Genomic DNA, 7426 nt, shown 5'->3' on the forward strand with positions numbered 1-7426 from the left:
GCCTGAACCCAGGAGGCGGAGGTTGCGGTGAGCCGAGATCGCGCCATTGCACTCCAGCCTGGGTAACAAGAGCGAAACTCCGTCTCAAAAAAAAAAAAAATAAATAAAATAGAACAAAGGGAAGAATCAGCATACAGTAAGGTAAAACAATAGAAACGGCTCAATCTGAACGACAGAGACACTAGAGTGAGAAAATGAACAGCGCCCCTGGGACCTGAGAGACTATTAACAAGATATCTAACATTCCTGTCACTGGAGTCCCAGAAGAAGAAACAAAAGAAGGCAGGGCTGAGAAAGTACACCAGGAAATAATGACTGAGAACTTCCCAAGTTTGTCAAGAGACAAACATAGTGATTCAAAAAGATGAGGAAGGGTCGGGCGCGGTGGCTCAAGCCTGTTATTCCAGCACTTTGGGAGGCTGAGGTGGGTGGATCACGAGGTCAGGAGATCGAGACCATCCTGGTCAACATGGTGAAACCCCGTCTCTACTAAAAATACAAAAAATTAGCTGGGCATGGTGGTGCATACCTGTAATCCCAGCTACTCAGGAGGCTGAGGCAGGAGAATTGCTTGAACCCAGGAGGCAGAGGTTGCGGTGAGCCAAGATCGCACCATTGCACTCCAGCCTGGGTAACAAGAGCGAAACTCCGTCTCAAAAAAAACAAAAAAACAAAAAAAATAGTGATTCAAAAAGATGAGGAGGGCCCGGTACAGTGGTTCACGCCGGTAATTCAAGCACTTTGGGAGGCAGAGGAAGGCAGATTACTTGAGCCCAGGAGTTCAAGACCAGCCCAGGAAACATGGTAAATCCCCATCTCTAAACACACACACACACACACACACACACACACACACACACACACACACACACAATTAACCAAGTATGGTGGTATACACCCGTGGTCCCAGCTGTGAGAGGATCACTTGAGCCCAAGAGGTCAAGGCTGCAGTGAGCTGTAATCACACCACTGCACTCCAGCCTGGGTAACAGAGTGAGGCTCTGTCTCAGAAAAAAGAAAAACAAAATGATGAGGAAACCTTAACCAAGATAAACCCAAATAATCTGTGCTAAGACACATTAAAATTAAACTTCTGAAATCAAAGAAAAAAAACTCTTGAAAATGTCACCATAAGGGAACAAACAATTCAATGACAATGGATTTCTCATCAGAAATCATGGAGGCCAGAAGGAATTGCTACAATATTTTTCAAAGGCTGAAGGAAAATAACAGTCAACTAAAAATTCTATACCCGGAAAGAAACAGAATTCTATACCCAGAAAGAAATGTCTTCCAGGAATGAAGAGGAAAGTAAGACACTACCAAAAGTTTTCTTAGGAAAATGAAAAGAGTTTGTCAACAGTAGACCTACTCTAAAAGTGGCTAAATGAGATTCTCTAAATGGAAAGGAAACAATGAAAAAAGAAATCTTGGAACATTAGGAAGAAAAAACACAGCAAAAAAAATATGGGTAAAAGCAGTAGACTTTTCTTCTATTGAATTTTCTAAACTATGTTGACAGTTGAAGCAAATATGACATTGTGTGATTTTATTCCAAAGGTTTATGTAGAGGGAATATTTTTTAAAATTATAAATTAGGCCAGGTGCAGTGGCTTACGCCTATAATCCCAGCCCTCTGGGAGGCCGAGGCAGGTGGATCATGAGGTCAAGAGATCGGGACCATCCTGGTTAACATGGTGAAACCCCATCTCTACTAAAATACAAAAATTAGCTGGGCATGGTGGCGCAGGCCTGTAGTCCCAGCTACTTGGGAAGCTGAGGCAGGAAAATTGCTTGAACCCAGGAGGCGGAGGTTGTGGTGAGCCGAGATCGCGCCATTGCACTCCAGCCTGGGTAACAAGAGCAAAACTCCATCTCAAAAAAAAAAAAAAATTATAAATTAGAAAGGGAACAGGGACAAAGAGAGGTAGGGTTTCCATACTTCACTCAGACTGGTAAAATAATGACAACAGTAGGCTATAATAAGCTATATGTATATCTCTAGAACAATCAATAAGAAAGCTATACAAATATACTCAGAAACACTCTAGAAAGTGCTCACTTCAGCAGCACATATACCAAAATTGGAATAATACAGAGATTAGCATGGCCTTTGTGCAAGGATGCCATGCAAATTTGTGAAGCACTCTCTATATTTTTTTAAAATGCCATAGATAAATCAAAATAGAATTCTAAAAAAATGTGCAAGTAATCTTCAGGAGGCAGGAAAAAGAAAACAAGCAAACAAAAATCAGAAAAAAAAAAACACAACAAAAAATGGCAGATTTAAACCCTAACATACCAATAACTACATAAAGATTAGTAGAATGAATTTAAAAACATGACCTAAACCATGTACTGTCTACAGAAAACTTACTTTAAATATAATGATATAGGCAGGCTAACAGTAAAAGGATGGAGAAAGTTGTATCATACAGACATTAACCAAATTAGCCAGACTTGTTGGCAGGCACCTGTAATCCAAGCTACTCAGGAGGCTGAGGCAGGAGAATCACTTAAACCTCGGAGGTGGAGGTTGCAGTGACCTGAGACTGTGCCACTGCACTCCAGCCTGGGTGACAGAGCAAGACTCTGTCTACATAAATTAATTAATTAATTAATTAATTAAGTGGTGGCTCACACCTGTAATCCAGCACTTTGGGAAGCCGACGCAGGCAGATCACTTGAGGTTAGGAGTTCGAGACCAGCCTGGCCAACATGGTGAAACCTCGTCTGTACTAAAAAATACAAAAATTATCCAGACATGGTGGTGGATACCTGTAATCCCAGCTACTCAGGAGGATGAAGCACAAGAATTGCTTGAACCAGGGAGGCAGAGACTGCAGTGAGCCAAGATCATGCCACTACACTCCAGCCTGGGTGATGGAGTGAGACTCTCTCAATAAAAGACAAACAAACATTAATCAAAGGAAAGCAAAAGTGGTTATACTAATATCAGATAAAGTAGACTTCAAAGCAAAGAGAATTATCAGAGACAAAAAAGATCATCATATAATGATAAAAAGGGTTGGCTGGGTAGGGTGGCTCATGCCTGTAACAGGTGGGCAGATCACAAGTTCAGGAGATCGAGACCAGCCTGACCAACATGGTGAACCCCGTCTCTACTGAAAACACAAAAATTAGCCAGGCATGGTGGTGGGCACCTGTAACCCCGGCTACTCAGGAGGCTAAGGCAGGAGAAATCGCTTGAACACAGGAGGTAGAGGTTGCAGTGAGCCAAGATTGCGCCGTTGCACTCTAGCCTGGGTAACAAGAGTAAGCAAAACTCTGACTCAAAAAAAAAGAAAAAAGAAAGAAAAGAGAAAAGAAAGAAAGAAGGAAATTTTTCAAATACTTAGAAGCCAAACAACACACTTTGGAAAAACCCATGGGTCAAAGATGGAGTTTCAGGGAAGTTTTTAAAAAATACCTTGAACACCCTGAGTGCAAAGGCACAAGCCTGCAGCTTCTCAGGTGGCTGAGGCAAGAGGATTGCATAAACCCAGGAATTCCACTGGATGATTTAAGAAAGAAAAAAAAAAAGACTTTTGAAATACATTGAACTGAATAAAAATGAAGACACAACATACCAAAATTTATGTCACACAGCTAAAGCAGTGCTGAGGGAAAATTATAGCATTAAATGTATACATTAGGAAACCTGAAAAGTCCAACATCAATAATCTAAATTGTCACCTCAAGAACTTAGAAAAAGAAGAGCAAACTAAACCAAGCAAGCATGAGCGAGGAATAATGAACAGAAATTAATGAGATTTATTTTTTAAAAATCAATGAACAAAATCAATAAAACAACTGTTTCTTTGGAAAAAAAATATTAAAATTGACAAGCCACTAGCAAAACAGATGAAAAACAAAAAGATCAAATTACCAATATGAGGAATGAAATGGCATATCACTATAAACATCAAAAGGATAAGGGAATACCATGGATCTATACACATAAATTGACAACTCAGATAAAATGAACCAAATTGAAAAACACAAATACCACAATGAACCCAATATAAAATATATAATTTAAATAGCTCTGTAACTATTAAGGAAATTAAATTTATAATTTAAAACTTCTCCCACTCCTTAGGAAAAGAAATCTGCAGGGCCAGATAGTTTCACTAGAGAATTCTACCAAATGTCTAAAGAAGAATTAACACCAATTCTACATAAGAGAAACAGAAGAGATGCCGGGCGTGGTGGCTCAAGCCTGTAATCCCAGCACTTTGGGAGGCCGAGGCGGGCGGATCATGAGGTCAAGAGATCGAGACCATCCTGGTCAACATGGTGAAACCCCGTCTCTACTAAAAATACAAAACATTAGCTGGGCATGGTGGCACGTGCCTGTAATCCCAGCTACTCAGGAGGCTGAGGCAGGAGAATTACCTGAACCCAGGAGACGGAGGTTGCAATGAGCCGAGATGTGCCATTGCACTCCAGCCTGGGTAACAAGAGCAAAACTCCGTCTCAAAAAAAAAAAAAAAAAAAAAAACTCTAAAGAAGAAAATTACAAGATCAAATCAAGTAATACAGAAGACTCACTTTACAAAATAACACCCATTCGTGATTTAAAGAAAAAACAACTCTCAGAAAAATAGAAATACAGAGAAACTTCCTCAACTTAACAAAGAGCACCTGTAAAAAGCTTACAGCTAACATTACATTTAATGGTGCAAGTCCGAATGTTTTATATTCAACGTAGTGCTGAGGTGGTGCAAAGGTACAAAGGCAGTCCAGTGGAGAAAAGCTAGCCTTTCAACAAATGACGCTGGAGCAACGGGACAGCCGTGGGCGAAACATGAAACTCAATCTAAGTCTAGTACCTTCTACAAAAATGAGCTCAAAATGGCTAAAGACTTAAAAGTAAAACTGTAAAACTTATTTTTAAAATAGAACACCTTCAAATTCTAGGATTAGACAAAGAGTCCTTAGACATGATACCACAAGCACAATCCATGAAAAGAAAAAATAAGATTTTGGACCTCATCAAAATGAAAAACTTTTGCTCTTGGAAAGCCCATGTGAAGGAGGTGAAAAGAGAAGACAGTGGGAGCAAATATTTGCAAATCACATATCTAACAAAGGGACAGTATCTTCAGTATATAAAGAACCCCTCAAACTCAGTAGTTCCACGCCCAGCCTAGCATGCGCATTCTTTTGAGTCTTTAAAGAAAGCGAGTGTCCTTTGGAATGTCTGCTGGAACATAGGCATTTGGTGAGTTTTCTGACTTTACATGACCTATTAATTCGAGCATACCCTCTCTTGTTTTTAAATAGTGATGGAGTCTTGTTATGTTGCCCCAGGCTGGGCTTGAACTCCTGGGCTCAAGCAATCCTCCTACCTCAGCCTCCCAAAGTGCTGGGATTCCAGGATGAGCCACTGCACCTGGCCTAGCGTGCCCACTCTTTTGAGCCGTTTAATACTTCTTCCACTGTATGCCACAGCAGTCCTGACATGCCCACTTCACTTAATGTGGGTCATGGCTTTTTCCAAGCTTCCCAGAGCCATCCCGTTGTAACCAAAACACAGATTCAGTCATTCACTGCTTGAAGAGTCCAATTAACAAGAGCAAGATCTCGTACAAAGGAAGCAACTTTTTATTCCAAAGCCAACTTAGGGGAAGAAGGTATAGCCTCTGCTTTTAGAGTACCGCTTTGCTTTTGGAGCAGGGGGCCTGGCATGCTGACGTAAATGGCATGCAAGGGAAGAAGCGGCAGGTGGGGCGCCCACATACTCACTTTGGTGTCTTGTCTACGGGGTGGTGGAGCTGGTGACTACTGGTGCCTTCGTGGACAGGAGTAGGTTGCCAAAGCAGCCAAAAACTCTCCAGGTGAGAGTCTCATAGCCGGCATACATTGGCTTGTAGATGGATTTGTAGGCTGTCTCCTGAGGCAACCTCCCGCTTGGGTGACAGTTCTGCTCTGGGACTTCTAAACACATAGTTACATGAACTCGCCCTATTGTGTCTGTTGAAGAGGAGGTAACAGGCTATAAATGCATTTCTAAAGAGCTAAGTAGGAAGTGGGGAGAAGAGAAAAAAATAAACTAGCTCTTGGAACTTGAGGTACTCAGTTATACTATGAGAACATTAGCAACACCTCTCGGGGTCTGAGTGTTGAATCCCCTATCCTAAGAACAGGCTTCCACATCCATATATTCTCCCTGACCAAACTATGTCCCACCCTCCTTGCTCCAGCACCCTCAGAATCCAGTCCCATACGTCTCCAACCGGTACTTGCTGGTTAGCTCCTCTTGAACCTCCAGGGCATGGCGTATTTTTTCTCTTCGGGGAATCCCGGCTGAGGTCTAGGAGGACTTAATCCTAGTTATTGGTTTGCAGATCCGGAGAGGAGGTGGGGCGGGCTCTGAAGGGCACCTGTGTGATCTTATAAGCCAGAGGTTTCTCTATCATCCTTAAGCAAGGAAGTAGTGATGGCCTTTACCAGGAACAGGTGAGTACTTTTGCAGGCCCAAAAGATAGAGAATTTAAAGATTCAAATTTTTTAAAGTATTAACCCAGCTGACCCCCACCCCACATGTCTCAGGGTCTCACTCCTTCTTGCCAGAGTTAAGAATTCAAACTTCTCCAGAGCCCTGCTACTCTTATAAGTAAATATTGGACCTTATTCTCAGTTTTGGGGGGGCCTTTAAATGTGAGAGATAAAAAAATGCCTTTTGCCGGGCGCAGTGGCTCAAGCCTGTAATCCCAGCACTTTGGGAGGCTGAGGCAGGTGGATCACGAGGTCAGGAGATCAAGACCATCATGGTCAACATGGTGAAACCCCGTCTCTACTAAAAATACAAAAACTTAGCTGGGCATGGTGGCACGTGCCTGTAATCCCAGCTACTCAGGAGGCTGAGGCAGGAGAATTGCCTGAACCTAGGAGGCGGAGGTTGCAGTGAGCCGAGATCGCGCCATTGCACTCCAGCCTGGGTAACAAGAGCGAAACTCTGTCTCAAAAAAAAAAAAAAATGCCTTTTAAGTTGCTAAGAAGGGCCTTGGGGCTTTCACTCTTAGCCTTTATTTGGTGATCAATCACCCTCAACCTTTCATTGTCTTTGTCCAGTGCATTGACTGCCTCCAGCTAACCATCCAATTCCATTGTCTTTATAAAACCTGATATATTTATCAGACCTGATATATTTCCCCCGCTAAGCATTGCCTTCCCCCAGGATCCCATCCCAGCTCAACACTAGTGAAAGCTTTGACAGTTGCACTGATCCCCTGCAGGGGAATCTCCATGCTCTACCTGTTGCCCCTGGCCCTCACTGCCAGAGGGCCAGCAGGTATTTCCAGTTTAGAATCCCATTTTGGGTGCCTGACAGTTCCCAGCTGGGCTTCTTTCACTAGTTGCCCTCAACATAAAATTCATTCAGGATTATGCGCCTTCCTAAGACAGCCTGCATCTACCG

General features: G+C 42.5%; 1 non-coding gene across 1 annotated transcript; it reads left to right on the forward strand.

Moving 5' to 3' along the window:
- The first annotated feature begins 2054 nt into the window (after window positions 1-2054).
- Window positions 2055-2158, forward strand: LOC120360223 (U6 spliceosomal RNA). Its single transcript, XR_005576800.1, has one exon. It is a non-coding gene; the product is annotated as a U6 spliceosomal RNA (small nuclear RNA).
- Window positions 2159-7426: the final 5268 nt, after the last annotated feature.

The sequence above is a fragment of the Saimiri boliviensis genome, chromosome 19, assembly GCF_048565385.1.
Source record: "Saimiri boliviensis isolate mSaiBol1 chromosome 19, mSaiBol1.pri, whole genome shotgun sequence".
Lineage (NCBI taxonomy): Eukaryota > Metazoa > Chordata > Mammalia > Primates > Cebidae > Saimiri > Saimiri boliviensis.